Genomic DNA, 15,707 nt, shown 5'->3' with positions numbered 1-15,707 from the left:
TGGGTTCATCATATTCTCACATAGAAAATAATGTAGTGGTACTTGTACATTCATATCCACATTTTTCACATTAAAACTCCATTGATGAAAACTGGAGGAGTAAAACAGCAACCAGAAATTGGAAAAATAAATTTATAATGATATTTAATGCATATGTGCCTAACAATAGATCAGAAAAAGAGTCTCAGTTTTGAATTTGGAGGTTTATAGAGCAAGGAGGGAAGTAATTATGTTTTAGATATTTATTAAGGCATGCAAATAATGAATAATATAATCATGGAAAAATAGTTTCAGAAATGGGAGTGGTAAGTGCAAAGAGATTAAAGACCTAAATTAACAGAATTTTTTTTTCTTCTTGTACTACATTACACTTACTCTATATTGATTTTTTTTTTTTACTTAAGGGAGAAGGGTAAAGAAATTGAAAATGAAAATATTAATGACAGTTTTATTACATAAATTTCAATATTACTTCATGTAAAATAAACAAACAACTCCAGGGATGGTCAATAAATAATTAACAGGACAAAAATTTTTTGACAAGTTATTAAAACTTATATTAAGGGTTATCTGAAGAATGATGATAAAAATTTTTAAATACGTCATGAAAAGGATTAGACATATAACAGATAAGGAAGTACTACTGGCCTTGCTTTTTCAAATACAAAGCAAAATTATGAGCAAAATATGCAATCCTCAGGATGTAGACTTTAGGAAAGGCTTTCACTGAAGGATTAAATATTGGCTGCCAGCAAATTGATTTCATATTATCAGAAGATAAGGTTCATACTGAGAACAAATAAAAAGCAAGAGAGAGAAGGGAACAAAAATTTAATGGGTATCTAATAGAGGGTATTTTATATCTGTTGCCCTACTGAATCTTTATAAGAATTCTTTGAGGTAGGTATTATTCCCATTTGATGTATGAAGCAAGGGAAGCATAAGTAGCCAGCAGGTTCTATAGCTGGTGAGTAAGGAACCATCCAAATACTTTCCTCAAAGTCTGAGCCTTTCCTATTATAGCATAAAGAATCTCTAAGAGCAAACATTTTTTTCTAAAACTTATAGAAATTGATGTCGCATTTTTCATCCGATTAAATTTCTGAAGGCCTAGTGGCTTTTGACAACTCTTCCCCCAAACAATACTTATTTGTTGTAGAAAATAGTGGTCCATGTCTTTGGAATAAAGTAGAGCACATTAGCATAGCAAATGGCATGGAATAATACACTTTATTTGATGATGTTGATGAGAAAGTACAACTGGGTCATAGCAGCATGTTCATTTCAACATATTATTGAAATGACAAGTCCACAAATATGACCATTACTCTCAGAGACTGGGCTCAAGACACTGCATTTGGGACTGCTGAGACCAACTGAGGATAAGTCAGAAGAAGACTTTGAGGGAAAGCTTCCCCACATCAAAGTGCTAAAACCACATTAGTTCCTTGCATAGATTCCAGCCTCCCTTCTGCTGCTTCATTAACTTCAGACTCCTTCAGAGTCTCATTTCCCTATTTCTTCCCTCTCCTCTATGTTGGATTTGCCTTTTCTTTCTATGAAATTAGTCCATGAGCTTAGTCTGCCCCTGTTCAAAAGGATAAGTGGAAACAATTTGGGTAATGTACTTTAAAAAGAAATGACCTTATTCATGCTTAAATAATTTCAAAGAAAAATTCTATAGTTTTATTATTTTGTATATGTCAAATGTAAATTTATTGGAATCAAATCAATGAGAGAAGAAATGAAAATAAAGAAATGCAAATGATGCATTGACCAGGATTAGACTGTCATTCCAATACTGTGAAACTAAAAGTTCATGGCATATCTTTTAATACTATTTGACTTAAAGCCCAAAATGTCAAGGTATGTAAGAATGTAGACAAAAAAGCTTTCACAAGAATTAATGACAAATCCTTTTTGGTTATAGATCAAACAATTTAAACACTTATCTGATTTTATATTTTTACATATACAATTGGTATGGTGGCCAGTCTCCAAGATATCTCCTAAAGATATTTGTTTCTGAGTATTCATTCAAGCCTATCTGTTCATACCAGTTGAATCAAACCTGACTGGGTGGCTAATAGAATACTGCAGAAGTGATAGCACATGCCTTTCAAGGCTAGGTTATAAGACGCATTGTGATTTCCTCCTTGGTCTCTTGCATTGCTCACTCTGGGGCAAACGAGTTGCCATGTTAAGAAGACACCAGAGTAGCCCACATGGAGAGGAACCAACTTGGCAGTCTTGAGAGTAAAATACTTTAGAAGTGAATCTGCCAGCCCCAGGCAAGACTTTGGATGACTGCAGCCCCAACTAATATCAGACTGCAACCACAGAGACTCTGATACCTTTCTGAATTCCTGACCTGCATAAACTGTTAGAGACAATAAATATTATAAATTGAAATCACCTAGTTTGGGATGATTTGTTATGCAGCAATAGCTAATTAATACAATTGGATAAAGTGATATGCCAGCAAGACAAAAAGAGGAAAACATGTAAATGTTCTGCTTTTACTAAAAGCCATACGTTAAATAACTTAAAATAATTTACTCTAAGAATAATAATTGATAATGTTTACCTTACATAGTAGCTAAAAATTATCAGTGATAAATTATGAGTGGAACAGAGATACCATGACATTCTGAAAACTCCTCAGAATTTGATAGCTGGAATAGTATTTTAGATTATTTTTTAAAAATCATACAACAATAAAATAAAACTCACTTGTTTGTTTACATAATCAGCAAATATTAATTGATCAAATATATGTGCTGTTCACTGTGTCAGATACTAGAGATGAAATAACAAGTGATACAGCATTCTCCATTAAGTTCACATCCATATATCAATGAACTTTAATGTAAAATTAAAGTTAAATAGGGCCCCACTAAAATCTGGAACAAGACAAAAATGCCCACTCTCACCATTTTTATTCAACATAGTCTTGGAAGTCCTAGCCATAGCAATCAAGAGAAAGAAATAAAAGGGGTCCAAATTGGAGGAGAAGAGGTAAAATTGTCACTATATGTGGATGACATGATGTATATAGAAACCTTAAAGGCTTCACACAAAAACTACTAGAGCCGACAAACGAATTCAGCAAGGTAGCAGGATACAAGATTAAATACAGAAATCTGTGGCATTTCTTTAATTTACCAATGAAATATTAGAAAAAGAAAATAAATAAATCCCTTTTAAAATGTCATAAAAAATAAAATACTTAGGAGTAAATCTGACCAAGGAGGTGAAAGACTTATACATGTAGAACTGTAAGAAGTTATTGATTAAGGAAATTAGAGATAATTTAAAGAAATGGAAAGATATCCCATGCTCTTGGATTGAAAGAATGAATATTGTTAAAATGGCCATACTACCCAAAGCAGTCTATAGATTTAATGTGATCCCTATCAATTACCCAGGACATTTTTCACAGAACTAGAACAAACAACCCTAAAATTTATATGGAATCACAAAAGATGCCAAAGCAATACTGAAGAAAAAGAATGAAGCTGGAGGAATAACACCCCCCTCCCAAGACTTGAAACAATACTACAGAGCTACAGTAATCAAAAAAGTGTGATATTGGCACAAAAACAGACACATGGATCAATGGAACAGAATAGAGAGCCCAGAAATAAACCCAGACACCCACGGTCAATTAATCTTCCGCAAAGGAGGCAAGAACATACAGTGGAGTAAAGACCATCTCTTCAGCAAGTGGTGTTGGGAAAACTGGACAGCTGCATGTAAATCAGTGAAGTTAGAATACACCCTCACACCATACACAAAAATAAGCTCAAAATGGCTTAAAGACTTAAACATAAGACAAGATACTATAAACCTCCTAGAAGAAAACATAGGCAAAACATTCTCTGACATAAATCTTAACAATATTCTTCTAGTGCAGTCTACCTAGGCAATAGAAATAAAAGCAAAAATAAACAAATAGAGCCTAATTAAAGCTTTTGAGCAACAAAGGAAACTATAAACAAAACAAAAAGACAACCTATGGAATGGGAGAAAATATTTGCAAATGATGCAACTGACAAAGGCTCAATTTCCAGAATATATAAACAGCTCATACAACTTCATAACAACAACAACAAAAAAACCAAAAACCCAGTACAAAAATGGGCAGAAGACCTAAACAAGCATTTCTTCAATGAAGATATACAAATGGCCAAGCGACAGATGAAAAAATGCTCAATATCGCTAATTATCAGAGAAATGCAAATCAAAACTACAATGAGGTATCACCTCACACCAGTCAGAATGGCCATCATTAAAAAGTTCACAGAGAATAAATGCTGGAGAGGGTGTGGAGGAAAGGGAACCCTCTTACACAGTTGGTGGGAATGTAGTTTGCTGAAACCATTATGGAAAACAGTATGAAGATTCCTCAAAAAACTAAAAACAGACTTACTATATGATCCAGCAATCCCACTCCTAGGCATATATCCAGAGGAAACACTAATTGGAAAAAATACATGCACCCTAATGTTCAAATAGCAGCACTGTTTACAACAGACAAGACATGGAAACAACCTAAATCTCCATCATTAGGTGACAGGATAAAGAAGTTCAGATATATACATACATATATATATATATATATATATATATATATATATATATATAAGAGAGAGAGAGAGAGAGAGAGAGAGAGATCACAATGGAATATTACTTAGCCACAAAAAGGATAAAATAATGCCATTTACAGCAACATGAATGGACCTGGAGATTGTCATACTAAGTGAAGTAAGCCAGAAAAAGAAAGGAAGATACCATAAGATATCACTTAGATTTGGAATCTAAAAAAATGAGACAAATTAACTTACTTTCAACATAGAAAACAAACTTATGGTTACCACTTAAGAGAGTGGGAAGGAATTAAAAAATTAAAATTAAATTAAATTAGTTCACTTATTTATATTTTTATTTCCTATGTAACACACAGAAATTTATTTTCTTTAGTTTTCTGTTAGTGAACATTCTCCTCTCAATTTCACTGATTCTGATGAGGAATCAATACTGAGAGAAGAAAAGTGAATAACAGTTTCAAAATTCCTTTGTTTTTTGGAGAAATTATGGAGTTATAATCAGACCTCAGTTTTTTATTCATTCATTCATTTCAGAAGCATTTATCAAATATCAGCTATGTATTTCTACACCTTTAAATAGACTATTGTATTAGAAGATTTAAAAATGACTTAACTCAGATAGTTTCTTATCAAAAAAGTTTAAAATATGTTTATTTATTTTATAAATCTGTGACAGAAAATATAATTTAATGTTTTAATTGAAAATATATAATATTTAAAGTTATAGCATTTAATGAGATCACAGGATGAAATTATATCAGAGAAATGAGATGCTACTATGTTCTTTTACTTTAAAATGTATGTTCGTGTGAGGAGAAAATAAGGTGGATTAGAAGTATTTGGGAAGTAAATATTTTACTTTCTGTAAAAGAGTAATTAAATAAGGGTTATTGAGGGGCCTGGAATATAGTAGTCAGTCAATAATAAAATTAATTAATTTTAATTTTATAAACAGGTAGCCAATATTTACTCTTAATTTACCTCTTAAGAGGTAATTAAATTATCTTTTATTATATAAATTACTATTACAGATTTCTGGTTGTTGTTTACAAAATTGTATATACATTTGCCTTGTGGATTGTGCTGTGTATTTGAATACAGATACGTTTCAATCATGAGTTACATTATCTGAAGAGTCATTGTTAGAAGTGAAATTATTTCCTAAAAAAAATTTTGTTTCTTAACACTCATCCAATTTAATTTGAAACAATTCAAATCCAAACAAAAGAATAATTTAGAGTTCACTTTCGGGCTAACAGTTAATTAGCAATTTTAATAAAGAAGTGGTTTACTGGGTGTCTCACTCAAGTGCTTTAGATTAATACCAGAAACAGAAAAGTTGAATCATAGGCAAATTGGAACAAAATTTCAAGATGTTATGTTTAAGGTACCTCTTTTCTTCCCCAGGAGCCCTGAAATTGTTACTTTTTTGCAAAATGAACCTAATGATGTGCCTTTTCCTTCTCTGGTGACTTTCTACAGCTTAATTATCTGATTCAGGTCAACTACCTGGTTCATCAGTTTTTGAACATCTGAGACTTGGTCTTAAATTCCCTTCTGAGAAATGAATTCCCATCACAAAGACCTCATGGGTGTGCATGTGTGGGAAAATAATTTTGAGCAATTAGAAATTAATGATGACCTTGCAGGGGATAGAAGAGGACATAATCATAAAAGTCGAATGTACATCATCAGTAGGAATGAGTAATGAACTCCCATTAGCATAATTGGCTAGCATTAACACGGAGGTGTCTATGATTATTATGGTTTGGAAGTTTCTTGAGGAAATGAGGAAGTACTGGAAGGTACAACCCTAGACATTACTCTTGAAATCTCATCAGTGATAGTTTGGAAGCATATAGATACAAAATTGTTCGAGTTGAAATCTGGGAACTACTCTAATGGGACAAAAGTGGGGGGGAAAAATCACATTGAAAATGGAAAAAACAAATAATATTGCTGTGTATTAGGCTTATTATAAGAATAGTAATCTAGAGCTTGGGCTAGTGTTTTGATGACACCCTCGTTTGACTCATTGCTTTCCTATCATTTAGCTATGTGGTCTTAGAAAATTTTCTTCCAAAGATGAGTATAATATTAGTAATTACTTCATAGACTTAAAATAAGAAAGGTACGAATTAATAATAATACCTATCTGTCTCACTTATCTTTTGCTGGGTAACAAAACATGCCAAAACTTAGTGGCTTAGAAAACAATTTTTCTCATGGTTCTGGGGGTTGACTCGGCTTAGCTGAACAATTCTCGTTTGGGGTCTCTCAATTCAGTTATAGTCAGATGTTGACTGGGACTGCCACCTTTATATGTTCACATGGGCTGACTCTCCAGTCTGACTCACTGACATGACTGACAGGTAATCCTGAGTCTGGAAGCTCAGCCTGTCTGTGTGGTTTGGGCAAGACCAACTCCATTGTTTGCAGGACCCAGTGCAAAATGAAAGTACAGGGCTTCTTGTTAAAAAAAAATAACAACAAACTTATTAAGAATTTCAAAACAACGACAACACAAGTTGCATCCTCATGCATCTAGCCCTGGGCATGGGCTTCTCAGAGTGAAAATAAGTGGATTCCAAGAGCACACGTTCTAAAAGACCCAGATGGAAATTGCAAGGCTTCTTATGGCCTGGTTTGTCACCTTTCTATTTGTCAAACGTGCATTATAAAGCCAAGCCAGGTTTACCAAGAGGGGAATTTAGACTCCATCTCTTGACGTGAGGGGAGCATGCCTGTACCGGGAGAGAAAGAACTGGTAGCATCCATTTTTGGATATTATCTACCACATGACCTTGAAGAATTTTTTATAATTTTTAAGGTGATAATTCATATCGGATAGTTAGCAGAATGCCTGTCCTCTAAAAATGCTTATGTAATAGCTGTTATTATTATCCCAGATTATAAACGTGGTGAAGAAACTAAGGTCCATGGCTTTATCTGCTGTATATCTGAGTTAAAAATGTATATATTATCAGATTTTATCTTCACTAGTCTATGAAATCTGTTTTGCAAAAATGTTAGAAAAGTTAACAGATTCTGCAATGACTAAAACACATTCTTAAAGTAATTATTAATGAGTTTAATGTTAGTCTCAATGATAATAAGGCTTCTCTTTTACCTAAAGATATTTTGCAGAAGTGGATAGTTTAGCTATGACTTTTCTGCCTATTAAATAACCATCTGCCACCTGTGGTCTATTGTCTTGCTGCATTTATCACAGATGAGTGCAGAACAACAACAACAAAAAATGAAAATAAATTGCTTTAATATAATACCCTTTTCTCACACTTTGCCATAAAGTGCCACATTCCTTGAATGCATCTTAGCTAGTGTGTAACTTGGGATTCCAGGTTATAAAAGCTTTTTATAATCCTTAGTCATTTAACACTACCTACATCTCATTTGATGGCTTTTCCTTTCAGTTCATGCCAAAAGCAATATAATTTTTCAATTAGGAAGCAAACATACTTTTTAAAATAAGATGCTGTTTCTGACATCCGAATTTTGTTTATAGGTACCAACAATATTCTAGGAAACCTTGTGTATAAAGATAATTATAACTGAAAAGAAATGCTAAATGATCATCCAAGACATCATGGAGCAGTTTATTCTGTTGTGATAAAGACAAAAGAATATAGTCAATGACAAAATTATGTTTATTCTATTGTGCAAAGCCCTCAGGAGGCACTGAGAAAAAGATATTTTTAAAAGTCAGTGTTGGAGGCTGTAGAGCAGAATCTAAGGAAATCTGTGATTTAATTTTAAGTAATGTATATTTTTTTTGAGTGGCTAAGCTATAGACCTTCATATTCAATTTACGAGAGTACATTTTTTTTCTAAATTTGACCCTTTCCTTATTTTCCCTGGACTCCTGTTCACTTTTATTATCTTTTTTACACTGTCTCATCTCAAAGATGCCTTACATACCAGAGGTGTCAGGTCCATTAAATTTTTTTTGATTGAAGCGTAATGAACATAGGTAGCATAAAATATAAGTGCACACTTTGGTGGATATCTGAATACATCTTTTTTCAGCATCCCAGAAATCATTCTTATGCTCCTTCTAGTGACTAAACCAGCCCCTCTCCCCCAAGGGCAACCACTGTCATGACTTCTACCAACATATATTAGATTTCCCTCCCTGTTTGTATATTTTATATGAATGGAATCAGACATGTGAGGTCTTTTGTGTGTGGCCTCTTTTGCTCAGATTTCTATTTGGGAGGCTCATCCACATGGTTGCATGTTGTAATATCATTTATTCTCATTGCTCTATCATCTTCCATTGTATGATTATACCATGACTTATTTGTCAGTTCCATTGTAATTAGGCGTCTAGATTTTTTTCCAATTTAAGGCTTTTATAACTAGTGCAACTATAAACATTCTCTTACACGTCTCTTGGTGCATCAGGATACAATCCTAGCAGTGGAACTGCTGGGTCATATGATTAGCGTAGGTTTAGTATTAATAGATGCAGGCAATTTTCCAAGTGGCTGTACCAGTTAAGACTTCCACCAGTTAGATATCAGAATTCCAGTGGCTCTACATCTGTGCAATCTTGGTATTTTTGTCTCTTTAATTTTAGTCATTTGGGACATTATGTACCACTAACGACTGATGAGTTTAAGCACCATTCCATATGTTTACTGGCCATCTAGTTAGCCTCTTTTGTGAAGTGTCCAAGTGATTTGACCATATAAATATAAGAAATATTATTAGTAAGAAGGATTATCTATACTTAAAAATACACACTAAATATTAATGTTTTGGTGGATATATGTATTGTGAATTGCTTCTCCTACCCTTTGGGTTGTCCTACTATATTTGTAACAGTGTCTTTTTAATGAATAGAAAGCCTCCAATTTAATGTAGTCCAATTTTACCAGTTTTGTTTTTACAATTTGCTTTTTGTGTGTTTTAAGAAAACTTTGAAGATGTTCTTTTTTCGTCTAAATGCTTTACTTTATACTTTCCAAACATAGATCTGTACACTATCTGAAATTAATTTTTATGCTTTGTGGGAGGGAGGTCCAGTTGACCACACATCATTTATTAGAGAGAAAATTCTTCTCCATTATAACACAGTGTCAACTTTGCCTTGAATCTGGTGACTGTTATTTATATATCTGTTTCTGGACCCTCTATTCTGTTTATTCTTGTACCAAATCCACTCTGTCTTAATTAACCAAATACATTTTTCTTTACTAAAATAATTTGAGTAACTTCAATCATTTAACAAGGAGCAAAAACATTATGTTTTTTTCTTTGGAAAAATATGCTCTAGTGGAGTTACTGTAAGTTAAATTTAACATATTGAATAATAATAACTTCTATTGCTTTTCACTTAAATATGAGACATTTACCCCAAAGATTAATATGTCATAGTACAGCATTTACTTAGCTTTTATTCACCAATTTCAACGTGCTAGATAGCAGGAATGAAAAAGTAACTAAGACTTGTTTCCTCCTTTCAATGTGTCTAGAGAGAGAGAAAGGTGTATAAACAGACCAAACACAATATGAGGTGGCATGCTATTTCTTTGAAATAAACATCTAATAGTCTAGGGTTTGGTGACACATGAGCTGGACTAAAATTTGGAGGAAGCCCGATGGCATTTCTCAGAAAACTGGATGGAGGCCTGAAAAAGACTGAATTGGATTCAACCAGTTTATGTTTTTTTTAGATCAATAAATTTACAGAACAGTAGGGGAAAAAGTTGATGATATTGAGGGAAGTGAAATTTTAATGGAATCTAAATACCCAGTTAATAATGTGAACAGGAGAAAAAAAAAAAAAGAAAAACTGCTGTTAGGAGCAAAATGGGCCAGAAAACTGGAAATCCCTGTAAGAATAAAGAAATGTGCAATGCGAATTAGAGAGAGCAAAAGAGATGGTATGATGTGGTTGGACAGTGGAGTTACTTGAATGCAAAATGTAGGTGGATAAGTAATTCGAAGCATTGCTACTGGAGTGGGATGTTTCGGAGGAGCTGAGATGAAGATCACTAGAAGTAAGGATGGTAACTGAAAGATTAGGGTACTGCTTGAATCTTACTCACAGACATTGAAGTAATTCAGGACTGTGACACAGCATAGAGTAGGAAGAAAATTAGTGATTCTGGTCCTAAGGTCCCCAGTGAATGAGAAGAACAGGGAGCTGAGAAGATGAAGAGGGTATTTTTGTCAGATGCCATCCATCTCCATGTCACCGAAATTTTCACATAATCGTCACTGAGTCATGGCCCAGAAGTGTTGTGGAAAAGCAAGAATGGCGCTATCCTCATCTAACAATCCTGGAATGGGTGGGATCTCTGAGAGCGAGTGACTTCCAGTTGAGAGGGTTTTATGGGAAATTGCATCTTCAGGAAAAGCTAAGTTTCTGTTAGGCGGGAATGTTATGGGAAGATATTGAGGATAACTGGTATTCATTCTGGTGTAGTTAAAGGGTTTGGAAGAAAAGTGAGCAGCTGGAATTAGTCATGTGAGAGAAGACTCTCCAGTATCCTTCCCCATGGGAGGGAGGAGTGCAAGGGTGGGGGCAAAGAGGGGAGAAGTTGGATTTGTGAGGTAATGCGGAATTAGCATGTCAAGAATTTTAAAACGATCAGACCCACATATCTTTTGGAAAATTGATTCTGGTACATGTCCTGGGGTTTGGTTGTCTCTTCTCTAGTTATTCCAAGTATAGTGATCAGAAATCTTTATGGGAGAATGAATGCAGTAATCTCAGAAGTTTGGATTTTATTCAGTATGAAAAAAACATGGGATTCTAATCAGAGGAATAGATGAAATTAAAAATAGAATGACTGATTGCAGGAAAATTAGTTGAAATAATCAATAATAATAATTAAAATAAGAGAAGACAAAGACCATGTTAATTGGGATGGAAAGGAGAGACCAAAGTTTGTATACTCTTCAGAAGTAGAATCAACAAGATTTACTCTCAGGGATGGATATAAGAATGGATATGGGCTGTTAGAGAGAAGTAGTAGTTGAGGTTTACCTAGTTTCCAGATTAGAAGTCTGGGTGGATGCCAGACAAGATGATTAACTGAAGACAACAGAGGAGGTGTTACATATTTAGGCTGGATATTTGGGGCTGTCTTTTTTATGCTTCCTCAACATCCATTGTCTTTTATGTAAAACAAGTCCATATAATTCTTGAAGAAGGATCCTGCCTCCTTTTCATAGTCTATGTTTTAAATGCAGCTAACTCCACTACCACTACCAGAGATGGCCAATGACCATATGGGATATTCTTGCCCATACTGATGAAAATATTGGTAAAGGAGAATTTCTTTTTGGGTTCTGAGCTGTTGAGAAGAAATGATGTAAATCTAAGTCTGCTGGTCACCCTAATGATTGGAGCCAGAAAGAAGACAGCTGGGATCTGAGATGGAAAAAGCGGGAGACTATAAAAAAATTTTTCTGAGATCCTAAAGGCAATCATTTCTTTTTTTATTTTTGAGGGGGAGGTAATTAGGTTTATTTTTATTTAGGTTTATTTCTTTTAATGGAGGGACTGAGGATTGAACCTAGGACCTTGTGCATGCCACGCACGCACTCTACCACTGAGCTATACTCTCTCCTCAAGGCAGTCATTTCTAAAAGTGATGAATCCTTGGAGTTTTCTGAAGCACAGCCACAACATTTTCTCTTCTCTTCCCTTCCCATGTCTCTTCTCTTCTTTCTTCTTAAATTGCCATTTTCCTCCTTTTTGCTATTTTAACAATACAAAGTCTTCACTAATATAGTTGAAGAGGGACGATGGAGGCAGAATTTTTTTCATTAGAAATGTTAAATTCGAGGTACCTGCACTAAAATCTGACAGAGATGGTTAATGGGCAATTACAATGAAAGAACCTGAAGCTCAGAAGGGAAGTCAGGGTCAGAGATAAAAGAGAAGAAGTATATAAAAGCTTTGTGAAGTCATGGATACAGAAAATTTATCCAAGATGAACAGAGAAAGCAAGAATTGATGCAGCCCAAGGATTGGGTCTCAGAAAACTTCAGTATTTAGAGGTCAGGCCATAGAACAGATGGAAGAGATGGAGAAGGACTGGCCAGTGTTGTCAACAGTTGAGAACGGTCTGGACGTAACTGTAGGGGTGGGAAGCAAGTTTCCAAGGCCAAAGAGATTCTGGAATCTAAAACAGAGCTACTCAAAGTGCCTGTGGAGAAACTGTTTCTGGATGGAGACAACATAAACAGCTGTCCTAGAATGTAAACCAGTGAAGCACACTGTTCATTTCAGCTAACTTTTGTTTTTGTTTTCTTCTCCTAACAAGACTTTGTGTATGTGAAGGAAGCGATGTGTTGATTTGCATTCCAGCACCAGCTTCTTACCTCAGACTCAGGAATAGTTCTCTGATCACACTTTGAGCAGCCTTGATCTAGGATCGATCTCTGTGCTGGTGGCTGTTCTGTAATCAGATCAGGTCAGTACAGGGTGCATATCATAGGACATACAGATAGATCTGAATCAGGATTATTGTATAGAATTTTAAACATGAATAGTTGATAATAAAGAATAAACGAGACACATACAGATACGTAGCACTTAAAGATAAGGACTTAGGAACTCTTTGTAATGAAGGGATATCCTGATTAATTTTGAAAAACAAAATTCTTAACAGTAAAATGCTTTTATTTAAAAAAGAAGTCTTATTTTGAAGATATTTTCCTCTGAATACTTTATTGTATACTTTCCAAACAGATCTGTACACTATCTGGAATTAATTTTTGTGCTTTGTGGGAGGGAGGTCCAGTTGATCACACATATGCCGAAGAAAGGATCTTGTCTCCACTGTAACACATTGTCAAAGTCTTAGTTTGAACTAAGATTCCAGAATGGAACCAGACGAGTCTACATCTCACAGTTTGAAAACCGCTGGGGTTGATAATAAAAAGCAGTTTGCTTTGAACTCCAGGTTGACTCTTGACTCTTGCACTTCTGGTCCTGTGACCTGAAGAAAGCCACTTACTCTTCTTGAGGCTCAGTTTTCTAATACTGGGATACAGTAGCAATTTTAAGAATTGCTTTTGATGATCTAATCAGTTGGTATGAGAGAATGTGCCTTGTGCAGTTTAAGGACTTCATAATACAACAGAGTAGGTTAGCATTTCATTCAGGGAGGACCTCTCCAGTTCTCACCACAGCCGCCTGTACTTCAGGGAGTTCTGGTGACAGAAATTGTGTGGCCTCAAGATGGTGCTTGAGTAGCTCAAGTTCAGTTGCTCTCTGAAACCTGGTTGTTTCTAGGCAAGTGAGTGAGAAGAATGAAAAATGAGCCCCATGTTCTAGGGAAGTCTTATAACCATGAGCAGGGACCTACTAAAGTGTGTGGCAGGTCAGAGTCCATACGTGTTTACGGCACTGTCAAGGGCACGACTTAAACTTTCAGTCCCTGATTTTTGTGGCAAGAGTATTAACATAAGAGAAAGTAAAACTCTTTTTTTTTCTCTTTTAAAAATTGTATTCAGATTTCTATTCAACAATCTTTTTGAGTCTCCTTTTTGTTTATTCTTTTCTTGATTTCTTACTCTCCTTCCCTTATCCAGCTTTTCCTTATCATTTGCTCCCTCACTCCATCTGTGGAACTTATATTGGAAGGGGGATTGGTACTCATGCATGTGTGTAGCCTGTTTTCTTTGAAAGTTAGAAACGGTACACAAATACTTCCTTACTTACTGTGTTTCCATTTTGATGAAAAATTACCAAGTTTCCTTAGTTCCCTCTTTCATTGCCTTGTCAACATTGAAGTTTCCAGGAACTCCAGGAATATTGAGTTGCCAATCAACATTGAGTTTCAAAGGAAAAATCCATTCCAGTTTCAAAAATGGAAGATGTAACATCCTTAAGAAAATGTGAAAGAAGGTGACATCTTCTGAAGGCAATCTTCAAAAAAAAGTCACAGAGGTGGGTTTTAGTATTGACAACAAAACTGAAGTAATAATTCTTAGTCATCATTAATTAAACACTTACTCTATATTAAGCACTCTTCCAGATTTTCTGTATCAATTAACTTTTAATTCTCATAAGACCCATATGAAGATGATGCCACTATTATCCTCATTTTACTGATAAAGTCATTAAGGCACAGAAAGGTTGAGTCAATTTCTCAGGGTCACACAGCTAGGAAACAGGGAAATAGGATATAAACCTAGGTCATCTGACTCCAGAGACCTGCTTTAACAGAATGCTATCCTTCAGTAAGTTTGTCAAATGATGAGTGACTATTGCTTCTCTTCCCAAGATAAAAACTAAAAAGATATAGTTAAGAAGAAAGCATTTGCTCTAGTCTGTCTCCTTTGTAAATTTCTGAAACAGTGTATAGAATAGAGGGTGTGATTTTCATTGATTCATCTACTCTTGGCTCCCACACAGCAGAAGGCATTAGAGGACTCAACAGATTGTTCCCTAATCATCCAAATCGGTGTAGTTTCTCATGAATAAAAGTTTGTAATATTTTCAAACTATTTAGAGATTGGCAGCTGGATACACTATTAATTCCTTTTGGAGCATGCCACTTAAGATGGGCCTTAATGAATTCAGCATTTTATTTTTAATTAAAATACTTAATTCAGGGAGTATTTATTAATAATTCTAACAGCAACAGATGGTCTGCTTATGTGTTGCAACAATCTTTACCCCAAATCACTCAAAATAATTAACAAAATGTAAATTATTAAACACTTAAATATGTATTATGTATCATTACCATTCCCATAACATATTTGAATCTTTCATGAGAAAAAACCTGACAGTGAAACAATAATATATAGAATATTGCATACCAAATGTTCAGAAAACTAGATTCTCTTGTTTTCTTATATTAAAAATGTCATTTGTATTGGTAGCATTTTCAAGCATTCCTGCTGCCTAGAAGTGAAAGTAAAGCCAAAACTAAATAACAGGAATTGTACTTTGGTGAGAACATCACATACAGCACTTTATGAAAAAATGAAGGAATTGCAGCTAGTATTGGACAAGAACCTGGAAGTCCAGGTCTGTCACTGGTTTTTGTTGGGACTCTGGGAATTGTCCTTATCTTGTCCACTCATCTGCACTTTGCTAGGGCT

Source organism: Vicugna pacos, chromosome 1, assembly GCF_048564905.1.
Source record: "Vicugna pacos chromosome 1, VicPac4, whole genome shotgun sequence".
NCBI lineage: Eukaryota > Metazoa > Chordata > Mammalia > Artiodactyla > Camelidae > Vicugna > Vicugna pacos.
Note: the sequence above shows the minus strand (reverse complement) of the source record.